Source organism: Coenobita brevimanus, chromosome 107, assembly GCF_032717465.1.
Source record: "Coenobita brevimanus isolate Jiangsu-jjx chromosome 107, ASM3271746v2, whole genome shotgun sequence".
Taxonomy (NCBI): Eukaryota; Metazoa; Arthropoda; class Malacostraca; order Decapoda; family Coenobitidae; genus Coenobita; species Coenobita brevimanus.
This window is the reverse complement of record NC_137060.1, coordinates 3,808,444-3,828,303: the sequence shown is the minus strand read 5'-3', so window position 1 is coordinate 3,828,303 and position 19,860 is coordinate 3,808,444.

The following is a 19,860-nucleotide window of genomic DNA, read 5'->3' as shown; positions in this document are numbered from 1 at the left end:
TCATTCACCTTAACGTGGCGGAGATTTTTGTCCTTTTGCAGCCTATTTCTCGTTGCTCAGCGGCAGAATATAACAGTACTATGGCTTTACATCCTTTCCATAATACTTCTTCGTGACTAGCACCATATTCCTGGTGTTAATCTCTTGTTACAGCTCAGCATTCAAGATGGAGGCGTGACATTTCCGCCTAATCAAAGTCAACAAAGTATAGTGCTTTCCTGTGACAATCTCATAAGCTGCCGACACCACCCACATTCACAGGGAAAGTTACCAGCACCACCCTGTCGTAACTTTACTTTTTGTCGGCAGGATGGACGAGGAAAGAACGGAGCATAATATTTCCATATCTCTTGTTCATCCTGTTAAAAAATTTGAGTTGAGTAGAATTATCGTAGGTCTTATTGACCGTCTCAGCTCGGCCGCATAAGCCTTCAGCCTGAGAGCATTTCAAATATTTAATTCCTGTTCCTGCATATACGTACCTCAATCAGGATATATTTTTCCAGTGGGAAGGGTGGCCGAGTGATAAGAGAGGCCGTCTGTAGTCTAAAATTACGTGAGTTCTATTCTAGGCGAGGGCAGGAACAGTTTAAAATGTTGAATTTTGTTAAAAGAGATATTTACTGATATTCCATAAGACCCAGCGACATTATATATATACCGTATACATATACATATACGTTGTATGTACCGTAAAGTATATATATATATATATATATATATATATATATATATATATAAACACCCATACTGATACCAGTGGACCCTTTCTGAATGAGATACCTCTAGCATGCATTCAGTATGGACGATTCGTGTTAGTGCTGAAGTGGTGACATGTAAAGGTGTATGGCATGTAGGAGGACTGCTGAGCCTAAAGGAGTCGGATACATCAACCATCATTAACCCCTTCATTCCGATGACTTTTTCATATATTCCTGCTACCTATCCATAATGGTCATCAGGTAAGGAGATGCTTTTATAACTGGAGGGGTTACATGTCGCCTTCATTAAACCCTTCACTGCTACCCTGCCTACATACACCTGAATACAGTCCTGTGGTGCCAGTAAGAATATAATATACACGTATGCCATCTTAGGGAAGTGGTTAAGTGTCTCTGTTTGTATGTATGTATGTTGTCTCTCTACCTAAGTGTGTCTATCTGTTTTTTTATCGGTACATGTTTACATGTCTGTTCTCTATCTCAGTCTTCTCTGTCTGTCAGTCAGTCTATACACTTATTTGTCGATCAGCCTGTCTATCTGTCTGTCTGTCTGTTTCTCTGTATCTATCCATCTATATTTATCTATGACGAAACGCCTTAATCGTGGAGGGGGTGGCAGTAAATAGCCGCCCCCTTTCGGAGAATCATTTCTAAGATGAAAAAAATCGTCTGACGGTAGTACGAAGATAACGGAATCATATAAAACACACACACACACACACACACACACACACACACACACACACACACACACACACACACACACCTTGACCTTCATTAGAGCCAACAGGGGTCAAAGTCCGTAAATGTCAGTAAGGATCACTTGTATTAATGTTGCCATGGTATGTTGGCCAGTATTAGCATTGTCCGGGGTTATGAGGTGACCTGTTTGTGGCAGAGAGGGAGAGAGAGAGAGAGAGAGAGAGACAGACAGACAGACAGACAGACAAAAAAATATGAAGAAACAAGAGTGTTTTTATTTGTAACAGCTTCCCTCCTAGCGTCGTTAGTTTGACTCTCTCTCTCTCTCTCTCTCTCTCTCTCTCTTTCTCTCTCGTGCGTACTGTTATCTTTATTAAGACGTCCTTTGAAGAATGGTGTTTGATGTACGTAGTGTAATTTTGGTGATTTTTGAGAGAGAGAGAGAGAGAGAGAGAGAGAGAGAGAGAGAGTTAAGAACCTGGAATATATGGTTGTATTTTTTGCATATATATTCACTTCTTTCAAATAATATATACCATATGACATCCGAATTCTCTTTTTCTGTATTTTGGTCAGGAACATTTTTTTCAGCGACCACACTTATTATTATTTTTTTTTATTTGTATGGGATGGATGGATTTTTATTTTTTTTTTATTTTAAAGTTCCGGCGAGGTATTGTTTTTCGTCGAGTATCTCTTTTTGTTTGTTTCATTGTTTACTATCGAGATTACGGAAAAATGACAGTGAAATTACATGAATCTTTCAGGATATGTGGGCACCTGTCCCAAAAGGAAGTGATTAAATTTTGGAGGTAGGCTAATCGAGTGACCTTGAATGTCAAAATGAAGGTCACTGATTTTCAGAGGCTATAGCTTTAGATATTTACTATTATCAACATACAGGAACTCCCATGTGGGCTTTCATTTGACATCAAGACCTTTGACTTTGAGTGACCTTGAAGGGTCAAACTCAAAGTCACGGATATTCTAGGAGCTATAACTCGAAACTAGTTGCAGATAGATATTTACTATTATCAACACACAGTAAGTCCCATATGGGCTTTTAATTGGTATCATGCCTTTTGACCTTAAGTGACCTTGAAAGTTCAAACACAAGGTCACTGAGATTCAGTGGGTTATATTTAGAAACTGGTCGAAGGTAGAGACATTTACTATTATCAAGATGTAAGAAGTCTCATAAGGGCTCTCATTTGGCAGCATGGCCTTTGACCTGGGCATATTTTACAATAATTAATACTGACAGATAACAAGTTCCATTTCATTTGCGCCATTACCGTAGACTTTAATTGTTTACCGACAGCGGCAGTACCGATTCAGTATTTAACAGCAATAAAATAACTGCTGTTGGGCGAGGTTTGTTGTGCCTGGCACCATTTGTTTTGGTGATACTGATGATGACGATGTTCATAGTTTTGATAATTTAGTCATCATTATGATACTGGTGATAATATCGGTATTATTATTATTATTATTATTATTATTATTATTATTATTATTGCAGCCGCCGCCGCCGCCGCCATTGCTGCCGCTGCTGCTGCTGCTTTTATTTATTTATTTATTATTATTATTATTATTAAATGTAAAAAGGGTAATGAGACGAAAACCAAGAGCGAGAGAGAGGGGTTTCCGTGTACGTGAAGATTTATTTTAAATATTGCAGCTTGACCAACAGTATATACTGCGTGACGCTTGAAATTAGCTTTTTGTGTCTTGTGGTGACGAAAATTTTTGTATGACTATGTGCCTTTGATTTTGCTGTTGTAAAACGGATGGAAATATTTCTTTTTCATGCAAGCTGGGTACAAAATTGTCTTTTTTTTTTTTTTTTTTTTTCCTTCAGGCCTGGAACGACGTTTTTGATATATTGTGTTTGCATCCAGAATATAAATTTTACGATATTGGTAGTGATAGTCATGTTGAGGTGATGATGATGACGGTGATAATGTTGATGGTGATACTGTTGAATTTAATGATAATAGTAATGGTAATATTGTATTTAAGATAGTTATTAGGAAGAAGGATAGTAATGATGATGATAAAAAAATATCATAATCATCATCATCATCATCATCTACTTATAAATTTGTTATGATTATAGACAGAAGTGTTAGAAACAGTAGTATGTTTTCAGTGATTATCTTCTCAAATTTTTTTTCAGGTAAGCCAGATCCTTATGTTGCCGTACTACACACAGGTAAGTATAATCTATCTATCTATCTATCTATTGCCAGACGCCTCAATCCCGTTTGGGGTGGCCACAAACAAATCGCCTCCAAGTCGCCCTGTCCCCCGCCATTTCACTGCCCTGCTCCCAACTCACACCCCCCTCTCTCATATACCTCTCCACCCCATCCCTCCATCTCATCCTCGGCCTCCCCCTCCCTCTTCCCCCCTCCACCTCACTCACATACACTCTCTTCGTCAGTCTTTCACCCTCCATCCTCTCCACATTGCCAAACCACCTCAGTGTGTTCCTCATAACGCTTCCTATCACATCCACATCCACACCACAACGCTCCTTTATATCCTCATTCGTCAGCCTGTCTCTCCATGTGACTCCACAGGCTCCTCTTAAATAACTCATTTCCACTGCTCTCACTCTTGACTTGTGTCCTTCCAACAATGTCCAAGCTTCACTTCCGTACGTTAGAGTTGGTATCACAATACTGTCATGTAGTAACTTTTTCACTTCCATGCTCACTTCCCTGTTTCTTATCACTGCTTTCAAAGAACCAGCAACCTTTCTTCCCTGCTGTACCCTTTCAAGCACTTCACCCTCCAAACCTCCGTCCTTACTCATCACACTACCCAAGTACTTAAACGTACTCACATTTTCCAATTCCTCACTATCTAACCTCGCTGTACATTCACTAACTTCACCTCTCTCAAAGACCATCATTTTACTCTTCCCTACATTCACCTTTAGATTCCGTTTCTTGCACACTCTCTCAAACTCATCCACCAAGCCTTGCAGCTCCCCTTCGTATAACGCTACACATAATGTACACGCAATGATGTATTTATTTCTATGGCAGTGTCTTTATCTAAGGATGCTGTGCTATTTTTTTTTTTTTTTTTTTTTTTTATATAAGATTTCGTGGCACTTCCTCACTAGCAAGGTGCAACAGAAAATAATAAAAGAAAAAGTCTACTTACCCCTCACCCACTTCTCTCACTCGCCTCTCTTTTCTCCTGTTCTTTCCTCTTCTCTCCTTTCCTTTCCTTTCCTCACCTCTCCTCACCTCTCCTCTCCTCTCCTTTCCTCTCCTCTCCTCTCCCTTTCTCTCCTTTCTTCTCCCCTCGTCTCCCCCATCCTCCCTACATACCTCCCTCTTCATCCTTGTTAACATCGTAAGTGTTATTTTGTTGCAGTATTTTTCTCTACCCTCCCTGTACAAGACTTTGTTCGCTTGTGTGTGTGTGTGTGTGTGTGTGTGTGTGTGTGTGTGTGTGTGTGTGTGTGTGTGTGTGTGTACAGCTCATCCCATTTTCTCTCTCTCTCACTCACTCACACACACACACACACACACACACACACACACACACACACACACACACACACACACACACACACACACACACACACACACACACACACACACACACACACACACACAATTGTCTTGTTCCACCTCGTGTGTTATTGGGTCCATTCTTACCAAACTACTTTTTCAATTGTAGTGACGTCAATTTTTTTTTGTGTTTAACTCCTTTAGACTGGGAAATTATTTTTGTATCTTAGTCTTGCCAGAAGAAAAAGAAAAACCAAAAACAGCATAAAAAAGAAAAGTAAGGAAAGACAGAATCCATCATAGAGTTAAAATAAGGGTAAGAGAACCTGTGTTGTGTGGTATTGTCTTTATCTTGTCGCTTTTATAAACTTACAAGAGGCTATTCCAGCTGGAGAGGTTTGAACAGTATCCTTTAACCTTTTATATACAGTGCCTTCCCCTTTCTAGGCTTATACTTGCCGTTCCATACACCTCATTCACAACACAGGCAGGCCATCAGCTTAAGAGATATCTGGGTGCGCCCGGCTGAAGCGGCCATCTCTGTAGTTCATTGGGTTCACCTCCACTCGAGCCTGGTGCAACAACAACAACAACAACAACAATCTGTATTAAGTTAAAGAGAGCCAGTTTATTTCCGAGAGCCAGTTTGGGGGAGGCGGTGGCTCAATCGGTAGAGAGTTGGCCTGCAGTCCTGACGGACCCGGGTTCAAATCCCGCTGAGGCCGGGAACTGTTTAAGGATTTGAATTTCACAAAAATCAGACTTTACTGATCTACCAGAAGACCCGCCGACATGTCGTAAAAATACCCCCGCTAATACCAATACTCCAGTCCTGTATGAGACAGCCCTAGCATGTATTCAATATGGACGGTGGGTGTTAATGCCGAAGTGGTGACATGTAGAGGTGTGCGGTACGTAGGAGGACTACTGGGCCTTGAAAGCAGGCTGTGAAACCTATGCCCAGAGTCGGTCACATAAAAAAAAAAAAAATAATAAAGTTTAGTTCCTTTTTCCCTTTTCTTTTACCCATACTCCTTTCCACCCTTCCCTTCCTTTTTCCTCTCTTTTCTTCCCTTTAATCCTATTCCTGTTCCCTACTTCCTCCCCTTTCCCCTCCTGTCCTCCCTACGCCCTCTGCCATCCCCTTTCTCTCTCCCTCTCCCACTACTCTTACCCTTATCTCTCTCTCTCTTCTTTCCCTTACCCCACCCCATTCCATTTTCCCCTCTCCCTTCCCTTATCCTTTCACATTCCCATCCTTACCCCTCCCTTTTCCTTCTCTTCCTCCATCCCTTACCTCACACCTGCTCCCCTTTCCCCTCTTTTTACCTGTTAATGTTCCCCTTTTTTTCTCTTGTCATTAACTTTTCCCGCCGTCCTCTCCTCCTCTCTCTTCTTCCCCTCCCCATTCATTGTATTCCTGCTCCTCCCCCTTTCCCGCCTATTCTTCCCATTCCTCCTGTCTTCTCCCCTCTCCTCTCCCTTCCCCCCTCCCCCTACCCTCATGTCATTCAGTCTCTTCCTGTTGAATGCACCAGCCTTAATAGTTTCGTTCCCCACACCCACCCTAACCCGGTCCCTCCCTCCCTCCCTCCACACTCTCCCTCCCTCCCTTACTCAGCCCATCATCGTTATTAACCATTCTTACTGTTTACTCCCTTCACTCAGTACATTCACCCACCTTTAACTCACGCACTCACTCATCCACTCACTCACTACTCACTCATTCACGTCACCTTTACTCAGTCCTCTCACCCTCATTTTCAGCATCTATACTATTTGTTCCACTCAGTATATTCACCCACCATATACTCACTCACTCTTAGTCACCTCCCCTCACAGTCACCTCCCCTCACCCTCATACACCTTCCTTATAAAGTAAATTCCGTTCATTCAGTATTTTACCCACCTTACTCACACACACTCACTCGCCTTAACTCAACCCACTCATCATCATTCACCCTCTTTACTCCCTCCCTCACTCCCTCCCCCACTGCCACCACCACACACCTCAGACTCCCGCTGCATAATAAGGAAATCTTAATAATATGATAAACTGTATAACGTATCCTTCTTGCGCTCCAAAGTTTTATCTGAATATACTGAGGATCAGTAGTTCATTTACACAGTATTGATGCCGTGGGCCGTATTCCAGGTGGCATAGGAGACCGTAACACCTCTTCCTCAGTGATTTGTCTTTTGTAGCTGAATAGTCTCTTGTATGTATGCTCTTTTGTATGGTCTTAAGAGCGACAAAGTTTGCATAAGTTATATCAGGATGACATTTAGGTGTAGTGTGCAGAATAAATCACTAGGGAAGACGTGTTACCGAGTCTCCTGCCACTTACGTTACAAACCTCTCTCTCCTGTTTAGTCGTTTGCATCTTTTCAACGATCAGGCCGATTTCTTTCTTTTTCCTGCCGACCCCGTTCTCCCTTTCCTTGTGTAGGCTATTATTACCTTCAGTCCGATGATGTATTTTTCGTTGTATTCATTCCACCTCCATGATATTTTATCCTAGAAGGTCCTGTTGTGTAGTAGGTGTGTTTTCATCTGAGGGAACTGGGTCACTACCATAACGTGAATACTAAATCTTGGCTGCATGAAATTCACTGAGCTTTAGTAGCATTATTGTTTTCGTCGGTGAGTTGAGGAAAATGTTTTTGACGAGAGGCCTGCTCCAAAGCTGAAAGGGTAGGGATTGTCAGATGAAAACAGACATTAATGGTGTTAATGAAGGCTGTATCCAACACCTTTAGTTTGAAAGACTCTCCTGCACTGAATTAAATCGTCGGGCACAGCAACAGCGAACCTCCTCTTCAACACACGCCTTCCCGCCTTCCACCTTATTCTCAGCTGTCCTCCGTTCTCCCTTTTTCTTCTACTTGCGTGTGTGTGTGTGTGTGTGTGTGTGTGTGTGTGTGAGAGAGAGAGAGAGAGAGAGAGAGAGAGGTTTGTAATATATTGTTGCTGCTTCCACGCTGGAACGGAGTAAATAACTAAGTGGCCTTAAGGAATAAAGTAACACGTAAAACAATATACTCAGCTTCTGCAGTAGGATACTGGAACACAGTGTAAACTCCTGATATTTCCTCCCAGTGTAATCTTTTGGAGTGTACAAGAGAGGCCTCTTATGACCTAAACAAAATCGTCTGCACTGTGGCAGGAATATAATACTTTAACATTATTGTTTTCGTCGGTGAGTTGAGGAAAATGTTTTTGACGAGAGGCCTGCTCCAAAGCTGAATAAAATCGTCTGGGTAGAGGAAGAACAAAACAGAAATTAAATACCGCCATCGTTTCCATATAAATGGTTGATGGCCAAAACGATAATAAATGCATAAATATAAATAAGAATAAACCTGTAAGATTCAGAGAGGAGAAAAGGGTGTGTGGAGGTACTGTCCAGGAAAAAGCAGTACCAGGTTTGTAGTGAATTGGTGAAGAAATGAAGGAATGTACCAAATCAAAAGTGTTTGTAAGAAAGACGGAAGTAGAAAGAAACTGACCCAATACAGTATGATGTCCACCCAAGTGTGGCCATAAAAACACGTTATTATGCTGATTGGCCCAACCATTCCAGTCATTCCCAACATCATTTACTAGTCCCTTGTAAAGTGCACAAGGAATGGACGCAATTAGTCTGATTTTTTTTTTTTTTTCCTTGGGCCATTCCGAAGCTGAGTCGTTGTCACAAAGTTAACGAATCCAACAACTGCTAACATGTTTTGCTCTGGCTGTGTACAACTCGGACAGAATTTGAAGTCTGATAATTACCCACAGTTTAATGAACGACAAGGCTGGGCTGATTTAAACCCTGAGTCATTACAAGAAACCACACTCGCCGAATACAAAGCGGAGAATTTTTTACTTCGTTAGTTTACACTAAATATATTAATCTTAATGTGAATATATTTGTCTGTATGTACCGAAAATGATATTATTTCCCATTATTTATATATATCTGTCTGCCTGCCTTTTTGTTTGTGTGTATTTGTATGTCAGTTTATGTATATGTCCAGAGTGCCTGTCCATCAAAAACTCTCTCTCTATTATTTTAACTGTGTCAGTCTGTCCATCTGCCTATCCATCTATCCTTGTCTTCAAATCTCCCCAGTTTAATGCAGAGCAAGTATGTGTATGATTTACGTCTTAAGACTTCACTGTCATAAAAATAAACCACTCACTGTGAGTGTGAAACAGAGAAGCAAATAGTTCCTCCTCTTAACTTGGAGGAGATTTGCATTCTTTTGCAGCTTTGTATACGTAGCTCAGTGGCAGAATAAGACAATAATACGGCTGTATATCCTGTCCATTGCTCTTCTCTGTGGTTAGTATCGTATTGTACTTAATTCGCTTCTTTAACAAGGCGTGGTGATAAGCACCATATTCAAGTGATAATCTGTTGTTACCACATAACGTTCAAGATGGATATAGGGCAATTTTTGACCAAGTTAAAGTGAACAGAGTAACAGGTTCCATTCTACAATCTGTCAGTCTATCTATCGGTATATACTTATGTTTTCTCTGGATGGATGGTCAGCTTGATTATAGTCACACAGAATGTAGAGATGTTTTCATAATAATCATAGAGGTGTTCCTTTCCTCGTGTTTGTAGGCTGTGAGAATGTTTAAGGATTTGTTGATATAAGTCGTGAAATACTCACTGGAATGGTGTAATGATCGTATTTGAAGGAGTAGGAGTGGATGACGTGGAGAGAGAGAGAGAGAGAGCTCGGCTTCTTTTAGTAACCTGATGCTTCCTCCCTCCCCCCCTCTCTCTCTCTCTCTCTCTCTCTCTCTCTCTTCCAGTTCCTAATCCTTCCTTTTCACCTCCATCTTCCTCCCTGCCAGTCCCTCCCCATCCCTTCCCACTCCCTTCCTTCCATTCCTCCTCCCTTCCTTCTTCTTTCATTTCCCTCCGTCCCCCTTTCCTCCGTTCTCCTCTACTGTTCTTCCTTCCTCATCCTTCCTTTATCCATCCTTCTCCCATAAGCCCATCCTTTCTCTTTTTCATTTCCTATTCTCCTTCCGTTTCTCCTTCCCTCTCTTTCCATCCCCTCCCTTTCTCTTCTTTTCCTCCACCTTCTTTCCTCCTTCCATTTTCCTCCACCATCTCTTTCTTTCATCTTCCTCCAGCACCCCCTTTCCTTCACCCTTCCTTTCTTCTTCCCTCTTCCTCCACTCCCTGCCTGTCTGTCTCTCCCTTTCCTCCACCCCCGCCTTTCTCCTTCCCTTCCCCTCCCCTCCCTCTCTCTTCCTCTCCCTGGTTACACGACCTTGAATCCAGATTGACCACAAGTGCTACACAATATCATATGGAAGACTGTTTATGTAATACCACTACCTACCAACACTACATTACGTATGTCTGTCAGTCTGTATGTATAATATACGAGTATTTATCTGTATCTGTCCATCTCTCTGTCTATCTATATACCTATCTGTCTGTCTATCTATCCATATTTGTCTATCTGCCTCAATCTAGTCATCTGTTAATCCGTCTAATCGCTGCAGCTATTATCATCCAGTAAAAAATCCTTGTATAGTATATCAGCCGTAACTGATGTGTATTTGGTGGGTAGCTTCCTTAAAAAGATCATAAACTAGACAACAGAAATTGTATTAAAAAATAACTGTGAGGTGTGGAATAAAACAGTGTAAACATATGTGATGAACAGAAGCACATAAACAAGGTAGCAGTTTAGATGGGGGAGATTCAGTGTTGTATTATCCATTACTACATTACACACTGTACGTACTGAATGTTTGTACCTGATACAATGTAGTCAGGGGTGTACAACGCTGAATATTATCCCATACCAAATGTTTTCTTGTTTCTGTGTGTGTGTGTGTGTGTGTGTGTGTGTGTGTGTGTGTGTGTGTGTGTGAATGAACGACACACACACACACACACACACACACACACACACACACACACACACACACACACACACACACACACACACACACACACACACATACTCTCACCGTTTCAAAAGCGTCATCAAAAATTGCACTGCATACCTGGCCTTTACAGTTTTGTCCTGTGAAGTTTAGTTTTATATTTTTTCTTTACGTTTTATTTTTTATTTTGTTTTATCCTTTTCTTGTTCCACATTTCTGCACATCCGTATCTATCACATTCATCCACATTTATATCTATCTATATGTCTGTTTATGTCTGTCTCATTGTCTCTGTCCGTCTGTCTGTCTATATGTTGTCTATGTAAAGGTTGATATTCATTTATTTTTAAATTTCAGTTACTGAGTTACTTCCTGCAGTGTTTCTAAATATTATAACTTTTTGTTCTCAGTGTATTTGCTGGGTTTATGGAGTACTGATGTCTTTTTCGTGTAAAGTATCATTTGTTTTTGCTAATTTATCTGAAAATGGTTTATAAGAAAATGGGAGTATTGAGGTGCCAGCGAGAGTATTAAACTGTGCCCATACACCATCACATGATTGGCACAACTCTGGTACTGTGTTCCATCTGACGCCACACCATTTTGTTCATCTTTGAGTCACTCATAGCTGTCTAAGAGCCTTGATTTTATGTAATTATTTTATGTTTATATCTGCCTGTCTGTCTGTATCTATCTATCTATCTATCTATCTATCTGTCTATCCTCTGTATCTATCTGTATATTGCATGGTGCTTCATTTCTCTTGCTTAAATGTTGTAATTGTTGCCTTATATTAAAATATGTTATGTAATATTGTATGTGTTGTTACTGTATCCTGCTGAAGCCTGTATTACCCTCCCCCCCACATACGCGCACGCATACACGCGCTCACCCCCCCCCCCGTCTCTCTCTCTCTCTCTCTCCACAATTATGCTCAGTTACATACAGCCTCCCACACACATTAGTGCTTTTATAGCAGCATAAATACGCACAAGTTCACACATTTAGGTGTTTCTCAGTTTTTATACACACAGACATAATACATACATATATTCATACATACATACATACATCCCCTTTTTAGACATCTGTATCTTTCACACAAATAGTCCCACATTTTTCACATAAATACACACTCATACGTATGTACCACATACATATCTGTACATGCGTCCTGCTTTCATTTACCCCAACACCCAGACATAGACACACACACACACACACACACACACACACACACACACACACACACACACACACACACACACACACACCAAAATGAATTATGAACTGGGAAAAGACTTCTACTAAAGGGAAGTGCGAGAAAATTAGTATGGTTTGAAAGTGATGATGATGATGTGGTTATTGATGATGAGATGTTGTTGTTAATGATGATGATGATGATGATGATGATGATGGTGGTGGTGGTGGTGATGGTGATGACTTGTTGGAAAGGGTTACTAGGAAAAGAGTGCTAAGAGATTAAACTAGGAAGGTGATACCGGGAAAAGGAAACTAGGAAGGTGATACCGGGATAAGGGAACCAGAAAGGGAGTAACTATACTCCATTTCACCAAGTGTGGCAGCATCTCATGTATGTCGACAGCACCTGTAGCACTGATAAAGGTCCTCAGTACTGGATGTACCTTTTTGTATTGCATTTATATTGGTTTTCAAGGTAATAAATAGAGGTTCACCTGGTGCTGCCGTTGACGACATCGCTGATGATGCCAAACTTGGTGAAATGGAGAATAGAAGAGTTGTGATGATGATGATGGCTATGGTGATGATGATGATGCCAGTAGAGAAGGATACCGGTATTGAGAAGGATATTGTAACTCCTTCTTTCACACTCTGATATTCAGAGAGAGAGAGAGTGAGTACAAAGGAAAGCAAACAGCAACAGACCTAATGGTCCTTTCGAGGCTGCTTGTTACAGAGGAGACCATCACTATGATATCTTATTCAACAAGTTGAAGATTAGGATTGTACAGCAAGAAGGCTCTCCCCCACCAACCAAACCCTCTAGTTGAAGCTGGCATGAAAAAATTGAGGACCACCATGCAGCGTGGAAAAGCTGACATGGAAATTTCATAGGAAAGACTGAAAAGTGGTAAACTGTATTCTGGCCTACTATATCTATGCACAACAAGTGTCAGTAAACTAGAGTGAGAGAGAGAGAGAGAGAGAGAGAGGATGTCACATGTTTGTTTTGCAAGAGGTGTTGAAGTCATTTTGGGGTCGCAGTGTCGTACCCTTAAGAGTCTCTCTCTCTCTCTCTCTCTCTCTCTCTCTCTCTCTCTCTCTCTCTCTCTCTCTCTCTCTCTCACACACACACATTTATCTGACAGTGTCGTCAGCTTCCATGCCTCCCATTGTGACACACTCATTAGCCATGTCTATCCACCTTCATCTTGGCCTACCAGCCATCAGTTAATATTCTGTATAAAGAAAGTATTGTATCGGCAGCCAGAATAAAACAGGACGCCATTATAGTAAATATATTAACCCCTTCAACACGATGACGCATGTGTCACTGTATTGAGGTTCCCACCAGACGATATTAATGAATTAAAGAAGGACCCATAGCAGTGAAGGAGTTAAGCCAGGCTGTATTTAATCCCTTGCGTTTGACACGCCACTCGTAATATTAACAAAATTGCCTTGAGCTGTAATATATAAACTTTAACATTTTTGCTCTAGTTTGACCGAAAACTGTTGTGTCTCCATCATGAATACTGAGTTGTAGCAGGAGATTAACACTGGAATATGATTCTAAACATGAAGGAGTGTTGTGGAAACCATGTTTAGCTATGATATTGTCTTGTTCCCGTATTGAGCTGTGTGAAATAATCTGCAAAATAAAAAAAACTCTGGGCCAAATTAAAGTAAAAGAAATATATATAGTGATGATAGTATTGTTGTGCAGCCTATAGCTCGCAGCTCAGTGGTGGAATAACACAATACTACGGCTGTACATCCTTTCCATAAAACTTTTTCATAACTACCACTAACTACCACCGTAGTCTAATGTCGCAGCTCAACATTCAAGATGAGGAAATGAGAATTTTATGCCTAGTTAAAGTGAACACAGTATAGGAAGAACACAGTGTCAAAGACGTCATAGTACAGAAAAGGTTACCCTTTCTGTACTTTTTCCTGCCGGCTTCGGCTGGAGGGTTTGGGGGGCGGGGGAGAGCCTTCTTCTTTGCTATCCTTATCTAATTCTAGTAGTTCAGTTACTCTTCTAGGAGCTGCCTAGCATGGGCCAACAGGCCTACTGCAGTTATCCTCTCTTCTTATGTTCTTATGTAGCATCGACCCGACTTTATTATTTAACATTACCGAGGAGACCCGCATGGGGAAAAAGGTTTTGTGCTAAAGAGCAAGATTTTTATTTTTCATCCAGGGAGAACTGTCAGTCATACAGTAATAGAAGGATGGCGTTAATAATGGCAATGATGACTCATTTTTTAAATATTTTTTTTTTTTATTGCTTCCAGATGGAAAATGCACATCGGCTTTGTTATTCCTGTTAGTCATTTTATTTATGTTATTTTTTGAGCAGTTAGTAGTAGTAGTAGTACTACTACTGCTACTACTACTGCTACTACTGCTGCTACTACTACTACTACTGCTACTACTACTACTACTACTACTACTACTACTACTATAGTGTTTCAGTAATAAATCATATATTACACATGGCATGTAATGTACCGTTTCCTTCTCTTGCCCTTCTACTGAAGATGTAAATATAAGTAGGCTAAGTATAAGTTATTACTGTGTAAGGAAGGCATAAGTAATAAGACATAATGAAAGATATGGAACCATAAGGAACGGGGCACAAGGAGGGAGGAGGGACGGAAAGAAGAAAGGTTGGGAGAAAGGAAGGAGGGAAGGTTGTGAATGGCAAGGGAACAGGAATAAGAGAGAGAGACGGGGGGCGGGGGAGACTAGCTGTGCCACACCATTCCTGCAGTAACTGTTTGGGTCTGCCAGCTCTTGTCGTGATTTCCTCATCTTGGCCATCAAAGCTACCGCTCTTTGAGGTGTGAGAGTTGGGGGGGGGGGGAATCTGTGTGGGCTTGAATTGTTCCACCCTTACTGTGATTGTTGACGATTGTGAGTGATTGTTGTAGTGTGTGAAGTGTGTTTGGGGGGGGGGAGGCAAGGATTGTTCACTCATGCACAATGTTGCAGATTGTGTGATTGTTGCACTGAAATTGTTGCTGACAGTGAGCAGTTATTATATCCTTTCTCATGGCCCTGGTATTGTATAGTCAGTGATTGTATCTCGCTGACTGACACTGGTACTGGATTGTGTGTTATTATTCCACTCTGGCTGAGATGGATGCAGACTGTGAGTTATTGTCTTTGTCTGGTTTGTGAGGTGGACATATTACTGTTTGATTATTGTGCGGTTACTGACAGTGTGTCGGGTTCTGGTATAACTGTGGCACTGTGCCGTAGTTGTTGAGGTTGTTGCACCGTTGCTAAATGTTCCTGCTGGTAAATTTGAGGAGGCTTCGTCAGAGAAATAGTTCAGTATCAATTATTAACAAGTATTAAATGCCTTAAATATCAGTTGAGCTGTCTAGACTCCACCCGATATGCCTCTTCTGAGTCAGTAAAGAACTAGATAATGGACTGGTATAATACATGTAAATATAAATGTACGGTATATAAAGTGTAGAGTTGAGTGTTCTAGGGAAGTAAAGTGGATGGTGCTATGAAGGCCTTCATACGAAACAGGACTGGGTGTGGAGGCCATAAGAGGTTTATATGTAGGTGTATGACATGAGCAGTAGAAGTCACGTAGGTAGGAGCATGTATGGATTGCGGTGAGTGGATAGCATCAGAAACCACGTGATTCACGAAAACTTGGGAGTGAAGATGCTAACTGATAATAGCATAGAAGAATGTGGTTAGATGGTATGGTGGTGCGTAGAGAATGGATGAAGGAAGGGTGTTTTAGGAGGTGTATGTGGAGTTCATCTGTAGATGGTTAAGCCTGTGAGATGGAGCCAGGATTCCCGGGGCTTGAATAATGTGCGAATGATTGTTTGGCCCATTTCACTGGGCATGCTGTTGATAGTTCTTACACGTTTTGTTCTTTGTTTTCTGTTTGAGGGTCCTAGCTCACTTTATCTCCAGGTGGGAAAGAGTCAGAATAATGATGAATGAGGGAGAAACAAAGAACAGCAAATAAAAAATGTATTGGATAGATGAGGGACCATCAGGGCCGTAATATGAGGCATTGCTAAGTGTGTGTGTGTGTGTGTGTGTGTGTGTGTGTGTGTGTGTGTGTGTGTGTGTGTGTGTGTGTGAGTACAGTAGGGAAGAGAGAGAGAGAGAGAGAGATGAAAATATTGTACAAGTGTGTAAGAGAAAGGAAGGATACTTTTAAGAAACCATGCCTAATCCCAGCAAACAAAATTAAGAACATACAGCCGGAAACCGCATATATAATGGGCGGTAAAGATATGAACAAATATTGTTTTAGATGACAGCAATTGAATGTGGGAATCAGGTAATAGATTAATTGATCAGTACCAAAAATATGATTAAATATTGCGAAATAAGTAAATAAAGACATTGTTATGGGAAATGAATAGTAACATTGCAGATAGTCTTGGGAAATGAATAGTAACATTGCAAAAAGATAGTCTTGGCAAATGAATATCAACATAGTAAAAATATGGGAAAGTAACTCCTTCACATCGGCTAGCTGTGACTCCTGATCCAAATAAAATCTTGTGTGGGAAGCTGGAGTACAGTAGTAAAGGTTGTGCCTGTCGTGAAAGGGTTAATGGTGACAGTATTACTTCTTACAGGATAGTGTGACTCACTTACCTGAGTAAAATGTCAGGTGAATTCAATCCTAGAATTGTGCTTACCATGAAGGGGTTAACATCTTCATTTTACCCTGTAAAAATTAAATGAGGTAACTCTCTCTCTCTCTCTCTCTCTCTCTCTCTCTCTCTCTCTCAAAAGTGTCCATTCAGCAAGTCCAGTACGCCTCACACACACACACACACACACACACACACACACACACACACACACACACACACACACACACACACACACACACACACACACACACACACACACACACACACACACACACACACACACACTCCAAGAAAAGACGAAAAAGAAAAAGAAAACAAGAAAAACGGAGCGAGACTATTGGAGTTTGGAGCAAGAAATAGCAAATTAGAACCCAGTAAACTCGTTCACCAACGGAACGTGAATATCTAACCAGCTAAAGAAGAAAGAGGTAGGCACACAGCAGCCTCAATTCCCTCCCAGAGTTGGAAGATTAGTGGGGATAGGATAGCAGATTACATGTTAGAAGCAATAGTGACAATTTGTAACATTCTACAGAGCAGGTTTTGAAGGTGAAGAAAAGAATATATACAGATAGGAGAAAGATGAAATTATTACGTCGAAAATGTAAAAGATTTAGGAGGAATTCCAAGTTAGGACGGAGGCGTGAATAACTAAGGTGACAGCCCTGTTGGTATGGAAAGACGCATCTAGAAGCGGAAGAAATAAAATAGAGAAAAAAAGTAGACTTACAATTTAGAGTAAGTTTATTGGAGACGAGCAAAACTGACAAGTTAGAGGGGGCTACACACTCCTTCACCAACTGGGCGTGAATAACTAAGCCGCTTATAAAGGAAAAGATAAGCGCGTAATATTCCCATATACTCTTGAAGGTAGAGCACAAGATTAGAAGAATTAGAATATAAAATTAAACGTTAGGGAAAAAATGACAAGTTTGGTTCGAATCTTCTTCACTAGCAGGGCGTAAATGACGAAGGTGACAGCCATATTGGTGTAGAAAGAATCATGAAGAAGAAGGAGAAGGAGGACATGTAGTGGTAGTAATAGTAGTAGTAGTAAAGGGAAAACTCATAGTGAAAGATTATAGAGTTAGAAGGAAAAATGACAGGTTAGGAAGACCCCCCCCAGTGCTTCACCAGGGGGGCTAAATAACTAACTGGGTCGTCCTGTTCGTGTTGAAAGACGCATCAAGAATGTAAGAGCGACATTTTTCAGCCCCACTGCCCTCTGTCCTGCCACCCATCATTGATAAAGTGACCATGTTCTTTTTGAGAGAGAGAGAGAGAGAGAGAGAGAGAGAGAGAGAGAATCACAGATATTAAATCGTAACTAATTATCGACAAATCCTACGTAACAATACCCTGCCTTTTCTTCGTCACGGTAAGCACTTTAATTAAGGCAGGTGGCATCATTTATACCAGTAATTAATAACGCACTTAAAGCTATCAGTGCTAACGTGGGTTTGCGCCTTTATTTTTTCCCCGATTGCCTGGGGACCTACTCTTTTGTATAACTATCATGGGAATTCAGTTCATTGTGCCTTGTTATCTGTGGGCTACATTGTTCAGTTCTTCAGTGTATCTTGAAGTGTCTGATTGCCTAGTGACTGAAACAAAGTCTGACAAATTAACCCTTTTAGTCAGAGGATTCTCCATATTTAACTATGGACAGAGACATGACAGTCCGTCCCCTGAAGCCCAGTAGTCCTTCAGTACGCCACACACCTTCACATGTCATCACCTGGGTACAAACACACACCTTCCGCAATGAATACTTCAAAGACCATTTTCAGTCCGGGCTGGTGTGATGGTATTAACGGTGGTATTTTAATAACAAATCGGATAACCTTGTGCAAGATCCGTGATATGTATGTCAGCGGGTTCAAGTCATCAGACTGTTCCATGCCACGGTCGGGGATCGAACTCGCGTCCTTATGTTTCAGACAACCTTACTGCCACCTTCCCCACCTCCCATTTACAAGAGATTCATTTTATATACGAAGAACCTTTAACTGTGAGGATGGCAGATGAAAGCTACGCCTACGAGTATAGTTGTATTACCTTATCTTGGCACGGATTTTCGTCCTTCTGCAGCTTATTTCAGAAAGCTCAGTGGCAGAAAGAGACATTGCTGTGGCTCTGTGTCTTTTCCTTCACACTTGTTATATCATATTGTGCTCTAGTGTTACTCTTTTGTTACACCTGCACATCAGAGGTTAAAGGATGACAGTTTTAGGTCAGGTCGCAGTAAAAAGTAGACTTCCTGCAGTTCAAAGAGTGTCTCTTAAGCTTAATAAATAAAGCATATACGATATATATATATATATATATATATATATATATATATATATATATATATAAAATGGCGAGTGTTTGTATGTTTGTTACCTATAAGCTCGGCTCCCTTAGGGTCTACCACCACATATGATACGTATTCTGAATCAGCATGATCCAGGGATTGTTTTGATATATAATTTATTAGGATTAATTTATGTTGAAAAGTTTTTATTGGCCGAAGGCCCAATCAGCCCTCCGCAGGAGCTAGCCGAAAATGTCCGCCAAGAGGGCCGACTTTTTCGGCTAGTATATATATATATATATATATATATATATATATATATATATATATATATGTGTGTGTGTGTGTGTGTGTGTGAGATAGAATAATTTGCAGGGAAAACGTGGCAAAGATTGGCACAGTCAAGGAATTCGTGGAAGAGGTTGGGGGAGGCCTTTGTTCAGCAGTGGACTAGTTATGGCTGATGATGATGATGATGATGATGATGATGATGACCTCTCTCTCTCTCTCTCTCTCTCTCTGTGTGTGTGTGTATATATATATATATATATATATATATATATATATATATATATATATATATATATATATATATATATATATATATTTATATATATACAGTATATATCGGGCTGGAGGTGATTATCCCTGCAAGAGGGAGGGATCGAACCACGGTCCATCGAGATCTCGGTTCGTTACGAAACCAATGGAATGTGTTATGCAGGGTGGTCCGTATATTGCGCTGTCCATGTCTTGTGTGTTGCGGGGACGGCTCAGTCTGCTTTCCAGCGGCGAATACATTTTGGCAGCTTCATGAAATTTGCAATCACCCATGGAATCC